This window comes from Chinchilla lanigera, unplaced genomic scaffold, assembly GCF_000276665.1.
Source record: "Chinchilla lanigera isolate Chin_1 unplaced genomic scaffold, ChiLan1.0 scaffold00027, whole genome shotgun sequence".
NCBI lineage: Eukaryota > Metazoa > Chordata > Mammalia > Rodentia > Chinchillidae > Chinchilla > Chinchilla lanigera.
This window is the reverse complement of record NW_004955428.1, coordinates 4,493,452-4,513,252: the sequence shown is the minus strand read 5'-3', so window position 1 is coordinate 4,513,252 and position 19,801 is coordinate 4,493,452. Positions and strand designations below refer to the sequence as shown.

The window sequence follows — 19,801 nt, the reverse complement described above, 5'->3', positions numbered from 1 at the left end:
ATCTTCTACTTTTCTCTAGTAGTTTGTACATGGCAATGATTTTGTATATTCCATGAAGTATTAGTCACAGATCTGGGTTTACCGGATGTGTGCACATGAATAGCATCTATATGTAAGATGTAAAAAATTAAAAGTTTAATGACTTGTTTACATTTTCTATTTCTTCTTGAGTCATTTATAATCTGTATCTTTTTTTTTTTTTTTTTTTTTGGTTTTGGTTTTTTTCCCAGTACCAGGAAACAAACTCACAACCTCGCACTTGCCAGGCAGGCGCTGTGCTGCTGAGCTAAATCCCCAGCCCGTATAATCTATATCTTTTTAACATTACCAATTTCCTTGGCAAGTTTGTTCATAGTATTCTTTTATGATTTTTAAACTCTGTTCTGGTGATCATATTTTTGTTCCTGGCAGTACTCATTTTTTTCTTAATCTTTCTTTATAGCGATTCATACATTTTATTAATTTCTGGTTTTAATATTATTGCTTTATGTTCTATATAAATTTGATTTTTATCTTCATTCTGTCCAATTTTATTTGGCTTTATTCTGTAGGTCTTTTATTAACATTAAGATTTGTACATATGCCGGACGTGGTGGCACACGACTGTAATCCCAGCACACAGGAGTCAGGCAAGAGGATCATTGAGTTCGAGACCAGCCTGGGCTGCAAAGTGAGCAAGGCCAGCCTGAACTGCATGGCAAGACTCTGTCCCAAAAATACAAAAAAAAAAAAAAAAAAGATTTGCACATATGTTCATTATATCAATCTTTCTTATTTTCCAAGAAACACATTTAAGGCTATTACACTTCCTAGTGAGTTCTGCCTAAGCCACCTCGAAGCTTTAATATGCAATGCTTTGTTATTTAGCTGCAAAAATTTTATAATTTCATTTCCTCTTTGATCCACTAATTAGAGTTTTATTTTCAAATACTATGACATATTCTGGTTGTCTTTTTGTTTTATAATTTTATTGTACCATGATAAAATAATACAGTCTGTATGATATTGATTTTCTGGATAGTTTAGATTTCCCTATGGCATAATGCATGCTTATAGTGCTCTATATACTTCAGTTTATGAAGTTCGTTGACCTGTGGCTCAATTCTTTGATGAAATCTTTAATTTTGTATCTCCTTGGCTTTTAAATTTTCAGCTGTGTTCAAATTCTGTTGTTTTATAATCATCCCTATTTCTCCTTGCAATTCTAAAAGTCTTTGTTTTAAATGGTATTTCAAAGCTATGTTGTTAGATACATGTAAGTTCATGATAATACTTTCTAGACTGTTCCTTTTACCAGTTTCAACATTCACACTTTATCCTACTTAAAGATGCTCATCCTAAATTCTACTTTATCACTCCAGCTTCTTCTGGTTGTTTTTTTTTCCTGGTGAATTTGTTTTTCCATTTTGTAATTTAATTTTGTTTTGCCTGTTATGTGTAATCTCCACTCATTTGAATTTCATTCTTTCAAATAATCTGTTGGATCTGTTAAAATTACAGACTCACTTTAAGAATACAATAGGTGACTACGATTTCTGACATGCTTTGGACAACTGGTACATTTGGTCCTTTGTATCAGTGGGTTCCATATCATTGGATTCAACCAACCACAGATCAAAAACATTTGTGGGAAAAAACTGCATCTGTATTAAACATAAACAGACTGACTTTTTTCCTAATTATTATTCCCTAAACAATATGGTGTAACAACTCTTTAAGAGTATTTACATTATGTTAGGTGTTACAGTCTAGAAGGGGTGGAAAGTATACAGGAGGCTGTGTATAGGTTGTACACAAACAGTATGCCACCTTATGTAAGGGACATGAGTTGGTACTGAAACCAATGCAGCACAGATAACAGATAACCGTAACTCTATTTTCTACCTTCTTCTCAAACAGGAGCCACAGGAGTACATAACTACCACCAGGTGGCACCAAACCACAGCCACACCTTGGACTGACTTAGATATGACATCTGAATCTTAGGGCTCATTTCACGCACACACCTCTTAGCCTCCTCCTATGCGCAGAAGGACCAAGGTCGTTTTATTAAATTCATACTAATACCACACTTCATATGACTTGAATTTGTAATGTATTACTACCTATGCAGGACTCTAATCATTAGTTATAGGTACTAATAAAAAAAAGGCCGGGTGTGGTGGCTTAAGCCTGTAATCCCAGCACTGAGGAGGCTGAGGCAGGAGGATCGTTGCGAGCTCAAGACTAGCCTGGGTTACAAAGTGAGCTCAAGGCCAGCCTGGACTGCATAGCGAGACCCTGTCTCAAAAAGACCAAAAAAATTAAAAATTAAAAAAAGGAAATAGAATGGGAGGCTATTATAAAAGTGATAGAACAGTCTTGTTTTGTTTTGTTTTGTCTTTTTGAGGGTCTCTCTGTGCAGGTCAGGCTACACCTGAACTCTCAACAATCCTCCTGCCTCAGCCTCCCAAATGCTGGGATTACAGGCACGTGTCACCACGCCCAGCAGAACAGTCTTAATTGAGACTGAAGAGTGTTAGCCAAGGCCTCTCTGTCTCTCTCTGGCAGCATTCAAACAAAGATCTAATAACCAGGAATTACAAACTGGAAAAAATGGAAAGAAAATAATCTGTTCAGAAGAAAGAAGCAAACGTGAAACCCAGTAGAGGTAAAAGATTTGGGTTAATGGGAGAGTAAAAAGAGCAATGTGGCTATAGCAGTGGATATGTGTCCAGGGGAAGAAGCCTGGAAGTTACTCAGCCTTGGGTGCTGAGCACAAGATGTTTTAGTATGTGAAGCCTTCAGAACAACTCCTGGTCTGGTAAACAAACTATACGTTACAGTTCTGTGGGTTTTTCCCTATTATTATCGTTACTGTTTCTAAAGAGATGACGGCCAAATGTTTCAGTGTCTTGAGGGAAATGTTTAAAAAAATCCTAAATTGTTTTCCTACATGTAATTAGAACTCACTAAAGAGATTTTAGGGAAGGGAGTACCATAATTCCACTTATAAATAAACTGACATATTTTAGTAAAGGCCTGGGAGGAGAAATGAAAAAAAGACCAGAAAAAAATCTCTGCTTTTTCCAGATGAAATTTTATTTATCTTCCCAAACTCAACTGAAATGTGATCTTTCCATTACAACAGCCAATCGCTTTCTCCCTCTACAACACTGGTTTTACTCAATCTTAGGTTATATAGAATTATTTCCTTACAGAAGTTCTCTACAAGAGGGCAAGCTCCTTTAGAGCAGGAGCCATATCTAATTTCTTATTCTTGTCCACATAAAAGAACACGGTGCTATGTATATCATAGGTAATCTCAAGCAACCCCACTAGTGGTTCCAACCGGGAAAAGCTCAGGTTCTTGCTCTTCCTTTGACAAGCTGAGTTCAGTCTGCTTTCCCTCCCTTCCCGCAACTCTATGTGCTCAAGTTCTGTTTTCCCTAAGACTACTTGAAGCATTAACTAAGCATTAACTGGAGTCTCATTAGCCATTCCAGCTCATTTTTTGTAGTTCTGTTGGTTGGTGGCACTGAGGGCTAACATCCCCACACCTTTGGATTTATTTCTTCTGAGCCAGGGTGCTGTTAAATTCAACACTTAAAATTTTTTTCTTTTTTTTAATTTTTCTTTATTTTTAAATTTTTTTTCTTGACCAATTTTGCACTTTTGAATTTGGTAATCAGAACAATGGATCTGAAAACAACAATATGCAGTATAAGAACCACTGCTGAACTCCTACCATTTTGTAAGGTGAAGCTCTGAATCATTTCCAATGTTGGTTTTGTTTTATCTTGTTTTTACTTGTTACTGTCTTTGACTGTTTGATCGATCTTACATTCTTATGTCTGGTGGACTGAGCAATTTGGTTGAAGATAACAGTATGTAATGTAGCAACCGTTGTAAATTCCTATCATTTTATTTTGAGGTCATGTATCATTTTTGTTATTTTTATGTTGTTTTGATTTTGTCTTCATTGTTGTTTTGTCAGTTTTTTAATTTTTACAATAAAATATAAATATATAAATAAATAAATAAATAAATAAATAAATAAATAGATAGTCCAGGCTGGCCTCCCACCTTCAATCCTGCTATCTCAGCCCCTCAAGTAGCTAGAATTATAGGCATGCCTCACTATGTCCAGCTTTAGCCTCTCCATTTTTTGTAGTCTCCAAAAATAAGTATGCAGGAATTATTTTGTTAAAGCATTTGCTACTGTTACAGAGAAACAAAGATAACAAAATTAAACCCAGATGATTTAACATAGGTTATAGGTCATATTACTTTAAATGGTGGTCTCTGAGCTGTAGTGCCTGACTGCTTTGTGAACTGGTAAAGTGAGCGCACTACTTTATTTACTTGGGTCCCCCCACCCTCACCCCCCCACCCCCGCTTATCCCAGGGAGGTCTCTCCCCCAAACACAGGCCTGAGGACAACACCTACAGAGAATAATAGGTAGGTAACTGACTGGCACCTATGTGCACCTCTCAAGCAAGCACATAGCATTACCATGGAATAGAAAGTAAATGTGATTCTGCCCACCCTGTTTTTCTAAGCCAAAGGGCTAAAGCTTGATGCTGTAAAACCTAAACAGATACTAACTGTAGACCAGTTCGCAGAGGAAAAAAAAAAAAAATCAAAAGGATGGTCAAGTTTATCCAAGAAAGCAAGGTCTCAGAAAGGATTTGCTACTTTTTAATTTCTTTTCTTCCTAAACCAAATCCTTGGTTTTCTCTTTCAAGTAATTTTTTCATTCTAAGTATTTTAAATCTTGATTTTATTTTTTGAGAATTAAATTGGGGGGGGAAGGGATAGAAGAAAAAAGAATTTAGAGTTTCCTAAAAGTTTTGTCAAACACCACATACAATAAGAAGTATCAAAAAAACAACAATAAGAAGTATCTTTTTGCCGCTGGGCGTGTTGCTGCATGCTCATACTCCCAGCACTCAGAAGGCTGAGGCAGGAGGATCACTGGGAGTTTGAGGCCAGCCTGGGCTACTAGTAAGTTCAAGACCAGCCTGAACTACATAGTGAGACCCTTGTCACAAAAAAACAAGACAGAAGTATCTCTTTGCTAAATAGATGGGAGAAAAATCTTTTCTTTTTGATGTAAAACTTTCTAGAGTTCTTGCAAACTCATTTAGTGATTAAGAAAATCTAAAATTCTGACCACTGAATAATCCTTTGTCTCAAATATATTTTTTTAAATAAGTTTTGAAGGATAACTATGCATTGTCACCCCCCAGTCTAAAATGAAGTATATAAACATTATTTTTAGTTAAGTTAAAAAATTAATTGGTCATTTTAAAGTAGGATATGCATTTTGGCTGACTTACAAAGTAAGGAGACTAAAATCCAATTTGACAAAACAGACTTTAAGGGACCGGGGATTTAGCTCAGCGGCACAGCGCCTGCCCGGCAAGTGCAAGTCGTGAGTTTGAATCCTAGTACCGAAAAAAAAAAAAAAAAAAACAAGCAGGGACAAGAAAACACTCAAGACCACACTGTACTTGAGATAAAAATGATATCAAGTCCTTTGTGATGAAAGTGACAATGAAGAATTTGGAAGTGGCCTTAATCAGAGACAAGGGGAGATGGGAATCAGCTGTAAAATACAAGAGAGTACAAAACAGACTTTAAATGTGGAGAATATAGTTCTTTACCAAAAAACTTACTCTATCTTCATAATGTCTGCTGGAAAGAGGATATGAACTACATTCTGTCTTCTCTTGATATAGTCAATAACAACAACAACAGAAAATATATGTATATATAATCAATCCTATTTTTCCTCATAATCCCACTCCTAAATCATAACTAACCACTGCAAACAGGGTAGTTCTTAGCACTATCCCCTGATACTTCCATCAATAGGAAAAAAATCATTCAATTTCATATGGCTTTATTGCTATATATACATTGTACAATGATGAGATTTAAGAATGTTTAATTCTACTCGACTTGTTCCTTTGCCCTAAACCCAGAAGCCTTGTCAACCACGTCCCCACAATGAGATTTAAACATGCCCTATCACAATAGCACTGCTAATGTTCAGTTTATTAGTATTCACAACCGTACCTACTGCCATACAGAAGGGGAAAAGGCAGGCATAATCTTGTGCTTTCACGACCTGAAAGACTGATCCCTTAGTTTAGCTTACTTCCAAATATTAACTTTTTTTTTTTTTTTGGTCTTTTTGAGACAGGGTCTCGCTATGCAGTCCAGGCTGGCCTTGAGCTCACTTTGTAGCCCAGGCTGGTCCCAAACTCACAAAAACCTCCTGCCTTAGCCTCCTGAGTGTTGGGATTGCAGGCGTGAGCCACCATGCCTTGCCAAATATTAACTTTAAAGAATAATTCAGGGCTTGTTATGTAATCTGATTTATGACAAAGCAACTTTAAGAAATAATTAACATGCTTTCTCCACTAGATTGTAAGTACCATAAATGCAGATTTTACCTATCTTGTCTACCACTCTAGCCCCATGCCTTAAACAGTACCTCACACATATCATAACAGGTGCTCAATGTTTATTGATGAATTAATTAAAAGTAATAATGTATTATATCTGCTTATACACCAGAAATAAGCATATTATCTTTTTACGCCCACTAACAGTCATTTATGGTGGTTATAACAGATTAAAAAATCATCATGTTAACTGGATTTTCATAAAGCCCTCCTTCTGTGCTAGTATTTCCAACATTTTCCAACATTTTAAGACAGTGATTCTCAGAGAATGACCTCGGAGCCAACAGGTCATGCAAATCTTCAATCCCCTTCACACACCCACTGATTCAGAAACTGGTCCAGGCAGCTGTAGTGGCTTGGGCCTGTAAGTTTGAGATCATCCTGGAAAATGGCAAGATTCTGTTGGAAAAAAAGAACAGCTGGGTGTGATGGCACACGCTTGCAACTCTAGCCCTGGGAGGCAGGAGGATCACCACAAGTTTGAGGTCAGTCTAGACCACACAGCGGGTTTTAGCCTGAACTAAAAGCAAGACCCTGTCTCAAAAGTGTTCTGGTCCAGCAGTCTATATCGTAAGCCCTTCAGATAATTTTAATTATGCTTGAGTTTGGAAACTTCTGGCCATTGCAATTTTTGTCATGGAGATAGAAGCGATCTAAAACCAACCTGGAGGTCACAAAATATTGAATAAACCTTTAAAAAATATATGCTATATGCTCAAACAGTTAAAGAAATTAAGTCAACCAATTAAACGAGATGCAAAACTACCACCATATTTATTTTATACTTTTTCCCTCAAAAGTGTAAAATCGTACTTATTATACAACATACCTAACATGGCTTTCAGAGCCCAATCATGGGTTATTACGGGAAAGAGAACAGAAGTGCAGGCGGGCAAGATGCAGAGGAAGAAAACATGCAAAGGTGCATGACTGTTAACACATGGATGGACCTGGGAACAACAGTATCTGAGCTTTATATGAAATACAGCACCTCAACTTTAAGTAAAACACAAGCCACGGGAGTTTTAACGATTTCTGCGACTATATGGCCAATAAAAATCATAGGTATTCCCACCTTCTAGTACATTTGTTATGGGAGACACAGCAAATAGATGTTTTTAGTCGCCACTACTTTGAAATTACAGCACTGAGTTTAGCTCTGCCACTAGATCTAATGATTTCACTCACCAAGTAGCATATGCACTGACACATGGCAATTTAAGACAGTCTGCTAACTATCCTTTAATATGTTCCATTCCTTTTCAACACCAGGTATTTTACTGTATGTATTTAAAAATAATATTCTGAGAGACGATTCATAGGCTTCACCCTATGGCCAAAGATGCTCACAACACGAAAAGACTGACTTAAAAACTTCTAAATATTAATGGTAAGAGCCAAGTGAAAAGTGCTCTTGATCTCTGCGTGACCAGCCCCTCGCAAATCTAAGGATGCCTTCACAGAGAGACCCACAGACACTTCCCCACCCCCGCGTCTCCCTGAAACGTATTTGAGTTCTAAAAGCCCCTGTGAAGATAAAAATCAAACATAACATTAAGGGTAGTATAATCAACAGTTGGCAACTATAATGAATAGGGACAGAGACATCTTTACCACTCAGCTGGCTAATTTTCACATTTTGCAGGTATTAAAAAGCCTCTCAACAGCTAAACAGAGCTCTACTAATAAATGCCGTAATCTTATCAGAAACATTTGGGTCTTCTAAATTCAGAAATGCTTGACTGTTGGGATGGAAATATGATGCACACACTAAATATAGCTCCCCTGGCAGTTGTGGGCAGCACCCTGTGACAATGCTGATAAACCCTGGAAGGGTCGAGAAATTCTTCCCAAGATGCCTGGCTGTAGATTTGAAAGAGTGACCAGGTAAAAACGGAAAGAACTTTTTAGGCAAAGTGTAAGTCTTATAAAATTTTGAAAGCTAGTGAGTTGGGGCAAAAAAAAAAAAAAGAAGCTGTAAAAGCTAAAACCAAAAAGGTGACTATGATAATGTAGAAAGGTTGTAATGTACCTTTCTCTGGTTTTTTGTTTTTGTGCTGGGAATTGAACCCAGGGCCTCATACACGCTAAGCTTGCACGGTACCACTGAGCTATACTTCTAGCACTGTTATTTTTCTAGGACATTGACTTTACCCAGCATGTTATAATAATTACGGGATTTAATGAGAGAAAACGACAACAAATACTGCATTTTAGAAAGCTTATACTAGCGCCACTGTGAAGAACGGATTAGACTGTCCTTATGCTAGTGCCATGCTGAACACTGGAAATACCTTATTAATTTTCACAAGGGTGAAAGGTAACTACATTCCCCATTTTGCAGAAGAGGAAATTCACACTAAGAGAAACTGAGCAGCTTCCTAAAGGTCACACAAATATTAAAAGTAGAAGACAAGCCGGGCGTGGTGGCGCACGCCTGTAATCCCAGCACTTGGGAGGCTGAGGCAGGAGGATTACTGTGAGTTTGAGGCCAGCCTTGGCTACAAACTGAATTCAGGGCCAGCCTTAAGTGCATAGTGAAACCCAGTCTCAAAAAGACAAAAAAAACAGTAGAAGACAGACACAATGCTGTTTTAACATCTGAAGGCCAAACAGTAATTCAAAGAGTACATTAATAATTATTTTATAGAAACCTGTGGAAAATACAGAATGAATTCCTCAGACCCCAAAGCAGTACTCAAGGAGGCCACGAGGGCTGGGCATGGTGGTGCATCCTTGTAATCCCAGCACTCCGGAGGCTGAAGCAGGAGGGTTGCAGTGAGTTCAAGGCTGGCCTGAACTATAGTCTGATCCTGTTTCAAAAAAACACAAAGACCCTGTTCTGGGAATCAGGAGACCAGGGTTTTTGCACCTGCTCCATGGCTAACTAAATCCAGGAACATGAAGACTAGATTACCCTCCTCAGAAGTCTCTCTCTCTCTCACGCACATACATACCAAAAAAACAATTCCTCCTCCTGAAACAGCACTGTCCCAAAGCACCCAATTTCTTATTCCAAACAGAAAGGAGAGCTGTGCAGCTATCTTCAGCTCTCTTCCTTTTATAACTAGCTTAATGTAGCCAGTGAGTATACATACAGCCCAAATCTGTAGAGGCAGACAATTTAGTGGAAGTGATTAAGAATAGTTAACTAGGTAACAAGAAACTACAATGAGGACCTGAGGACTTCAGATTTTACCTTAGGTAATTCTCTGAGGATTTTACTTCTCTTTTCACTTACAGCACACATTAGCTTGGAAACAACTAACTCTGTATTAAACACACACACACACACACAACTCTGCTTACCACTATTAAAAGGCTTCCAAATGCCCTTTAATAACTGTCTACCCTCCCCCAGACAGATTCAAAGCTAAAAAGCCCTCAGCTATGTTGGGCATGCTGGTTTACCCAAGTAATCCCAGCTGCTTGGGAGGCTGAGGCAGAAGGATTCCAAATTCTAGACTAGTCTGAGCGATTATAAAATACTTTTTCTTGAAGAAAGGGTCTTGCTATGCAGTTCAGGGTGGACTCAAACTCACAGTGATCCTCTTGCCTCAGCCTTCTGAGTGCTGGGATTACAGGCATGCACCACCATGCTCAGCAAATGTTTCTTCAATATAAAATTGGCAGCATTTTTTCCTTTAATGGTGTAAAAGTCCTGCTTCTTACTATTGACAGTATCTTAGGTTACATAAAGTACAGGTATTGAAATATTAAAAAATTATCTTCAATACTTTCTAATGATTTATATCAGAGTACCATTACAATTCTAGAATGAAAACTAAATAAAGTCATTCATATTTTGTCACTTTGGAAAACCTATGCCTTATCTCAAAATGCAACCGGAAAAAACATTTTTTTTTAATTTAGGAAAATGTCTAGGTTAAAAGAGGAAATAACAGGAGAGGGAAAAAAAAGAAGATGCTCAATCAGTAGCCACTTCCAAACATGCACTTAGAACTTCACTTATTAAAAGAGACAAATATCAGGAATAAGGGATAACAACAAATTGTTAAAGAAGAAAACTTCATTATTTCTCCCTCCTTAAAAAGAAATAATTGTCACCTTTTAAAAAATGGTATAGGTAGATGAAATAATTTTAATGAAATATAAACATTCTTAATAAATGAAAAACCAACCTACCAGCATTGTCTCCCTCTGGCTCAATCTGCTGCACCTTCTGGTAAACCTAGGACAGGGGCTCCTTTCCAGATCCCCAGTTTTTCATGTCGCTCTTCTACCTCCCTGTGGCAACAATATTGTCTAATTACAAGAGTCCTTTTGTGCCACAGGGAGGGTTTCTGATGGTACAACAAACACAGAAGTGGTCACAGCTCATCAGGAACTCTACTTAGTCCTGACAGTTTTCAAGAAAGAAATGTGGCTTCTAATTTTTATTTTTAAAGCTGTATTTTAAGAGCCTAAGCTTTCATGTTAAAAAAGCAGTTTTCTTCATGTATTATATAAAAATTCTTATTATTCATCTATCTTTTCAACTAATCTTTAAACAGAAATTCATTGCTCACTAAAAACGGATTTTTTTTGCTTTTGGTTTTGTCTTTTCTGAGACAGGGTCTCCTTACGCAGTTCAGGCTGGCCTTGAGCTCACTTTGTAGCCAAGGCTGGTCTTGAACTCGCAAGAATCCTCCTGCCGCAGCCTCCCAAGTGCTACGATTACAGGTGTGCGCCACCACACCTGGCTAAAAAAGGTATTTTAAAGTTTTCATTATAATTAACTATAACCATTAAGAATAATTTTTTATGTCTTGCTTTGGTTTTTGTTTTGTTTTTATGATACTAATGACTGAACCCAGGACCTTGGCACTGAGCTATATCCATAACCCTTTTTATTTTTTATTTTGAGACAGAGTCTCACTAAATTGCTAAATTACTGGGGCTGGGCTCAAATATGTAATACTCCTGCCTCAGCCTCCCAGACACAGTATAGGGATTACAGGCATGTACTACTTCACCCAGTAATATCTTACATTTTGATGCCTGGTTAAAAAGAAACATCAGAGCTCTGGTTCTTATTTTGAGCATTACTTCCTGGCTCCAGTGCAGATCCCTCAGCCTGCTAGCACAGATCCTTCATCCGTCTGGCACAGCTTTCTAGCTTCCACCACTGACCTTTGGGCCTTTCCAGCGCAGATCCATGAAACAGCCCTGCATGAGACATTGTCATGGGCTCTGGGCCTCCAGTTGGCCTTGTGAGAGGCATAGTTATCGCTCTTGGTCTTTAGCTGGACTCATGCAAGACAGTATCATGGGATCCAGGCCCTCAGCTGGATTCTTTGGTCTTTAGTGTGTGGGCAGATTTCCTGCACTCTCTTGTATATGATTTTTTGGGTGACTATTATAAATAAATCTTATAAAATATGTGCCCTGTATTACACTGTTCCCCTTGCAAATACCCCAAACTACAAGTGGTAAAACTTATAAGCATTCAAGAGTACAATAATACTCAGTAAACTGCATTGCTTATGCCTCACAAAAAGTTTACAAGGCACTGTTCTTCATGAAATAAACTCAAAATTGTAAAATATATACATATATAGTATAGCATGAGCAAATGACTAAATTTGGCTAATGAAGTAAAATGCCCCTATGTTCTAAGAAGAGATAATATCAATAAAAAAAAACTAAATTGAATACCTTTCCATGACTTAAACAACAAAAATAATTCTCACTATATTAGGAGTAGCAGGAAAATGTCTGTACTCCATACATGGTATTTACATTCCCCTAAACAATTCAAATTTTGTGGGTCAAATCTGAAAACAAAAGTAAGACCGATTTCCTATGTGACTACTTCTACCAGATATTTCACTGAAGATTTTGGGCCAGGAAACACAAAAAAGCAAACATGTATTGGAAAGGAACAAACATAATTGATATTATTTTCTCATGACATTGGTGTGTAAGAATCCAGTAAATGAATAAATTAATAATTGAATATCGTGGTGATGGAATACAAGTTCACTGTAAAAAGAAGTTATTTCTACACCTCAGCCATAAATCATGTACTGATGAAATTTTCAAAATAGACTTAGTACATCAGATATGTATTGAGTATCAGTGACAAAGCCTGAAAGTGTTTTGAAAGATATTATCAGCAAGCTATAGGAAAATATTTATGAACACAAAACTAAAATAAATGGCTGCATAACAATGTTCATGGATTGAAAGGTTCAACAAAGGGAGGATGTTAGTACTTTCTATTATGACATACTGATTCAATCCAACTGATTACAATGTATATTTGGTGAAAATTACAACATTTTATACAATAGGAGAACTTGCTCTAGTTAGTCTGAAGTACTATTTATATCAGGCATAGTTCCTAGGAACTTAGCAAATTATGCTTGTTTCTCAAAAAAGTGCTTGTTCATTAAATGAGTATCCAGAGCATCACTTCCAAGGGTTTGAGTTAGACAGGTCGATCATGTACTGCTCTGTGAAAATAGATACACATTTTTATGAATATGCCAATGTGATAAGAATAAACAACAGCTCTGCTAACTAAAAAAAAGGAAAAAAAAGAAAAAAAGAAAAATCATGCCCATACTGATCAGAAGAGAGAAGTAGGAAGCTCAAAGGATATTTCACAGCCAATGCTTATTATTAAAGACTAGTTAAGGGGCTGGGGATTTAGCTCAGCGGCAAAGCGTCTGCCTGGCAAGCGCAAGGTCGTGAGTTCGGTTCCCGGTACCGGAGAAAAACCAAAAAAAAAAAAAGACTAGTTAAGTGCACTTGTATTACATATAACAAGGTAATTATGCTTAAAATATACATTAAGAGACTGGAAGGCAGCCGGGTCTACAGGCACACGCCTGAGAACCCAGCCCTGGGGTGGCTGAGGCAGGAGGAGGATCATTACTGTGAGTTTGAGGCCAGCCAGGGCTACATAGTGAGTTGCAGGCCGTCCCAAACTACACAGCAAGACCATGTCTCAAAAAACAAAACAACAAAAAAGACTAGAAGAAAATATAAAAGCAGCAGCAGGCAGCTGGGAAAGTTAGCATGTGCCTGTGTTCTAGCTAGCTGGAAGGCTGAGGTCAGAGAATCACTTCAGTCCCAAAATTCAGGGAGAGGACGGGGAACACAGCAGTCATTGTCCTCCTTGCTGATAAAACTATGGGTGATGATTTTCAGTTTACTTCTGCAGTACTTCAATTTTTCCATGGAAGACATACTGATTTTGTTATAAAAATAATCAAATTTAGCTATAAACAGAATAAAACTGGGCTTATGAGACAAAAAACACATCTACACATGACAATATTATGACTTTGATGTAATGCTTTTTTGTTCGTTTGTTTGTTCGTTTTGTTTTGAGACAGCGTCTTGCTACGCAGTTCAGGCTGGCCTCAAACTTGCTTTGTAGCCCAGGCTGGTCTCAAACTCACAATGAATCTCCTGCCTCAGCCTCCTGAGTGCTGGGATTACAGGTATGCGCCACCACATCCGACTGATGTAATACTTTAGATGACCATATTTATGCTTTTTGAATGACTACCTTTCCATATTTTAAATAACCGTAAGGTAATCAATATTTAGCATATATTTAACAAAAAAGAAAATATATTTAAGATCTTTTATACAGTGGTTTTATTTTGTTGTTGAAACAGGGTCTCACAATCACAGCAATCCTCCTGCCTTAGCCTCCTGAGTGCTGGGATTACAGGTCGGTACCACCACCCCTGGCCATAGCTGGTTCTTGATTATACTACAGTATTAACTCAAAATTCAATTTGTCTCAGTTTATATTTCCAAATTAGCTATTATATGCTCAACACTATATTCAACAGCAAAATATGGTCTCTGTCTTCAAGACACAGATAGACTCACCAGGTATGTATAAGAATTGCCTAAAACCCACATGATGTAACAGAAGATCATAAAAGAGAGTGATTAATGTAGGCCAAAACAGCTGTGGAAGTTTCACATAGTCGTGCCTTAAAGAGTGGATAGTGTGCAAGCACACTATGGATACAGAAAACCCTCAACCTCAGAAGCAAAGACAGCACAGCCCAGGCAATGGGCATTAGACAAGAGCTGGGGAATACAATGTTTTCACCAGATAAACAGGTCAGGTTATGGAGAATCTACTTATGGATGATTCAACAGACCACTGAGTCTGGCAGAAAACTAGTCTTTAAAAATCCAGTTTAAAAATAAAAAATCCTGGGCAACCCATTCGGGACCCTCCTGCCTCTCAGGCACTATACCTATTCCCCACTCCTCTTTCCTGTTCTTCAAAAAATTTTCCTGCTCTTAAAAAAAAAAAAAACTTTAGTAGAACAATAAATGTAGACAGGAGCACAGTCAGTTAAGGAAGGACAAGGAAATGGTATAAAGTATGAAGCATTTTTTTAAAGTGGAAGTGAAAGGGGAAAAATAATAGAGCTGTAAACAAGCTAAACAAATAAATGTTCTCTTTTAAAGTATAAAATAGGGCTGGGGATAGAGCTCAGTGGCACAGCGCCTGCCTAGCAAGCGTGAGGTCATGAATTCGATCCCCAGTACCACACACAAAAAAAGTATAAAATACCTGTCCACATTTGAAGACACACAGAGAGATGCCAATGGAGTTAAGGGAACATTTATATGTCACAAGCACTATGCTTTATTTATTTTATAGAATTCTCAAAAACGTTGCATTTCTATTTTGACAGTGGAACAATGAAAACTTTATATCCCATTAAATGATAATAGAGAAATCTGAGACCAGAACTAACTACCCGCAGTCAACACTCTTTCCTTCTCTACTGAAGAAAGCTACCTATGAGACTTTTAAGGGAAAAAAAATTAAGCCCAAAGAGTCGCTCAGAATTTTCTATCATCTGAGGTGACTATTCCTTGGCTCTCCATATGGAAGTAAACATTTCCTAAAGTAATTCTTTAGTTCTGCGTCCCTGTGTTCTCTATATAGACATATACAGAATTTAAGATCTCCCATAGGCAAATTTCTCAACAACCTTTCCCCTTGGAAAGCCATTTGCCTCCCTGGCTTCAAATGAGAAAGATTTTCAAATCAATCTCTCCCTGAGCCCGAGCTGTGATTGTGCTACACATCTCCTATTCCCCCCTTAACACACACAACACACCCATCCATTCTCCACCTTCGGTACCTGCCGTCTCCCAGGAAACTCTTGTCATCAGCAGGGCTCATCGGGTTTGGTCAATGGAGCCCCTTGGCCAGGGATTACACAGAAGGATGAAAGCAATTTTTAAGTGAGGAAACTTAATCCCTGGCTCCCTTTCTGTGGCCCTGCACTCCAACCAACCATGTCCTTTGACCAAGGTCCCAGATTCTCCCTCTAGAACCGCTTTTTCTGCATTCTGGTAGCCCCTCCTCCTGGGCCACTGAGCCTAAGAACAGAAACAGCTCTGCACTCTCTTATGGCCACCAGAATCTTAGGCCAGTCCATAACCAGCCCTTTACTAAAAACTTCCTATAAGCTACCCTAATTGGGCACGCCATCTTGTATGTGTGTGTGTGTGTGTGTGTGTGTGTGTGTGTGTGTGAGAGAGAGAGAGAGAGAGAGAGAAAGAGAGAGAGAGAGAGAGATAGAGACAGAGACACGGGATGCATCTTTAAATTCCTAACTATTACTACTTCCACTGTCTATTTTAACTTGAAATCACCATGACTATTAGGGAATTTATTTGTTTCCCCAAACACCATGACCTTTTCAAGTCCCTAAATGATGGTATCACCATCACTTACGGTCAAAAAACACAGTATTTTTCCTAACTATGCCTCCGTCCCTTATCTGTTACATCCAACCCCATTAGAGCCTACACAGTAATGTTATCTAAGGCCCTTCTGTTCCTACCGTTCTCATCTTGTTCTCCCATTTCTTGAGTTAACCCTCTACGCACACTGCACCGGCTAGCCTTCCTGCTCCGCCATCTGCACTCCTACGGTACATCCACTGAGACTCGGATTCCACCGCACTTTCTACTGAAACCTTCCAGGTCTTTTTGCTTCCTTATGTGCTAATTACCCCTACAAGTAAATACAATTATACCATTTCTATATTATATAATGTTTTAAAACCTGAACATAAAAACTGCATTTTTCAATCTTTATAAAGAACCCAAGAAACTCCTTTCCTGCTGCTGCTCTGCACATTTGTCTATCAGCAGGCCCCAGAACTGGGGATCTGTTACCAGGTCAAGATCATCTTCATATTCACTACTGCTCCTCAAAGGGTCTTCACGATTACTAATCAGAAGTTATCACCACAACCAACTTACTACAGGTTTCAATGAATATGTTTATTTTATAAGTTTCAAAATACTCAATTTTTCCTATAAGATTTAATAGAGTATTAGTATTACAATAAGTTCTGTAAAGGAAATGTAGTCTTTTAGTTGATAAAAAGCTCAAGCAAAATAGCCCAAAATTATTAATAACACAATGAGAAATCCTCTTATATACAAAATAGTGAAGATGGCTACATGCAAATTATATGATTTTAGTATTCCTACTTGGATACCAATGAGAATATTTTTCTAATACAGACACACACACATATGACTATGTAGGAATAAAAGCAAAACTTCAATGTAAACATGCAGAGAACATAAAAAATTAATAAACGTAACTGTGAGCATTCTTGTTGGGCATGGTAGTGCACGTCTATAATCCCAGCACTCAGAAGGCTGAGGCAGGAAGATCACTGTGATTTCAAGGCCAGCCTGAACTGCATAACTAGACCCTGTCTCAAACAAAACAAACAAAACAAAAAATTATGAGCATTCTTAGCTGATATAACAATAACTGATATAATCTAAATTATAATGCGAGAGCATTTATGGAAGTACTTCCTAGATGTATACATGGAAATCTTATTCTATACAGACCTTAATTCCCCTACTCACCAAATAAAAACTGCACCTTGTAAATATTCCTTTTATGTTTCTTCCCAGTTTCTTCTCCCAAACCCAAATGTATGTGGAACAGAAGTTACAAATTACTGTCACAAAAACCTACTCCTAACCACTGCCTGAAGGAAACAGACAGTAGAGTAAGTCATGACAACTTTATTCACCCATGTATGATGTAGGGGTCGGAAGAATGAAAATTTATTTGGAGTTTAATTCATTTAAAAATGCAGGACTTTTAAAAACAGAAACAAAATGAAGCTCAGATTTGCTGATAGAAAAAAAAAATCTTTGACTACTAATAATCCCTATAAATTACACTGAAACTCATGAGTTGAAATGGAATCAGACACGTAAGAAAAACTTCAGGAGTACTTCATGGTATTTCAGAATACTTGCTAACATTTCCTCTTGTGTCAAAGAAAAGTCTAAAAATCATTATCAAGTATTCAAGCGCCGGGGCTGGGGATTTAGCTCAGTGGCACAGCGCCTGCCTGGCAAGCGCAAGATCGTGAGTTCAATTCCCAGTACTGGAAAAAAAACAAAAACAAAAAAAAGTATTCAAGTGCAACTTATAAAACCATATGAAAGTATTCTTTCCCAGATCTCTGCCATCCCTCACATCCGAGTTGCTCATCTCTGCCTGTGAATGATATCACAGTTCAAGAAAACTAAGACAGTTAAACTCTTTATGCAGATCACATTCACTTACTATTTAAAATTGCTTTTACCTGTATTAAATAATGAAACATTTACAGTCAGTTATACAACTAATAACATTTGGTGACCCACACCAGATTTTAATAAACATTTATCTACTTATGCAACTTTGGCATGTACTATTCATTTTTTTTTTAAAGTTTTGTTTGTTTTTATTTTTGAGACAGGGTCTTGTTATGCAGTTCGAGCTGGTCTTGAACTCAACTATACATGCCAGACTGGCCCCAAACTCTTGGAGAACCTCTGCCTCGGCTTCTCAATTGCTAGGATTACAGGCATGTGCCAGCACATGCAGCTTTTAAAGTTTCCAATTTGATACCAAAATTCAGTTTTCCTTAGACTGAAAAGTCATCCATAAATTTCAAACAGGTTCTATCTTTATTTTTCATTCAACTTAACCTGTCACACTTTTTTTATGTGGGAGGCACGTATATCCATCACACATTTTCTTGTGCTATTTGTTTTATTTGGTTACATGCCAACAGTAAAATCAGCACAATATATACTCCAAAATATCACACTATCTAATACTTTTAGCTATTCTTTTTCCCTCAAGAAGAAAAGTCATCTCAGCCACTATACGTCTACCCTCAGACTGGAAAATTCTCCAAACCCTATAAAGAGCCACATATTACCTACTGTGAGTCAGGTCCCAAACCATACGTGGTCAAAAAGTCTATATAACGTATCTGGCTTCCTGGTATTTAACTAGTTAATTTTTTGTTTTCTGAGACAGAGTCTTGCTATGTAATCCTCCTGCCTCAGCCTCTTGAGTGCTAAGATTATAAGTGTTCAACATCACACCCAGCTGGTTGCCTGTTTTGATAAGATGAACTGAGTAGTATTTCACCTGTCATTTGCTGATACAGTTATCATCAGTGCTCTTAAGAGCAAGGTAATTTCCAATCTCTCAGTTCAATAGCAACAACACACATAGGAAAAAAAAAGAAAGAGGAAAAAGAAAAAAGAAAGAAAACTTTAAGCTAGAAGAAGCTAGCAGTCCCAGCATGCCAATGGCCAGAGAACAAAGACATCAAATACTCAAAACCTGTAGCCATGAGGTTTTACATGTATAGAAATGTATCTGAGTACTTAAGAATTTTTACTAGGCCTACAAATCCAGTATTAAGTATTCTTTTCCAACATTAACAGTTTAATTAAAATTAAATTCTCATGTTTAGTATTACATAATAGCCACTACAATCCTTTTAGGAAAATACTCAATTTTTTTATGGTCACAACAAAAGTAAAAAGATTTCCCCGACAATTATACAGTATACCAACAGTGATGAACCTTTCAGAGACGAGTGCCCAAACTGCAACCCAAAACCCACTTATTTATCACAAAGTGCCAATATAGCAATGAAACCTGAATACTGAGATTTTAGTTAGGAAAAACATACTCATACATTAACATCTTTTGTCTTAAAATAAAAACAACATGTGTGCCATAGGTTCACTACCACTCTTACATGCAAATTCACCAACTAAACATACAGTTAGCGGGTATGGTGGTGCACACCTGTAATCCCAGCACTCTGGGAAGCTGAGGTAGGAGGGTCACAAGTCCAAACTCAGCCTGGACAATTAAGCAAGAGCACATCTCAAAACAAAAGATAAAAAAAAAGGCTGGGGGGGGCTGGGGATTTAGCTCAGCGGCAAAAGCGCCTGCCTGGCAAGCGCAAGGTCGTGAGTTCGGTTCCCGGTACCGGAGAAAAAACCAAAA

The 19,801-nt window shown here is 37.7% G+C and overlaps 1 protein-coding gene across 9 annotated transcripts in view; it reads right to left on the bottom strand.

Moving 5' to 3' along the window:
- Nucleotides 1-19,801, bottom strand: part of Elf2 (E74-like factor 2 (ets domain transcription factor)) — a 91,822-nt gene that overhangs the window by 37,531 nt on the left and 34,490 nt on the right. The window lies entirely within an intron of this gene.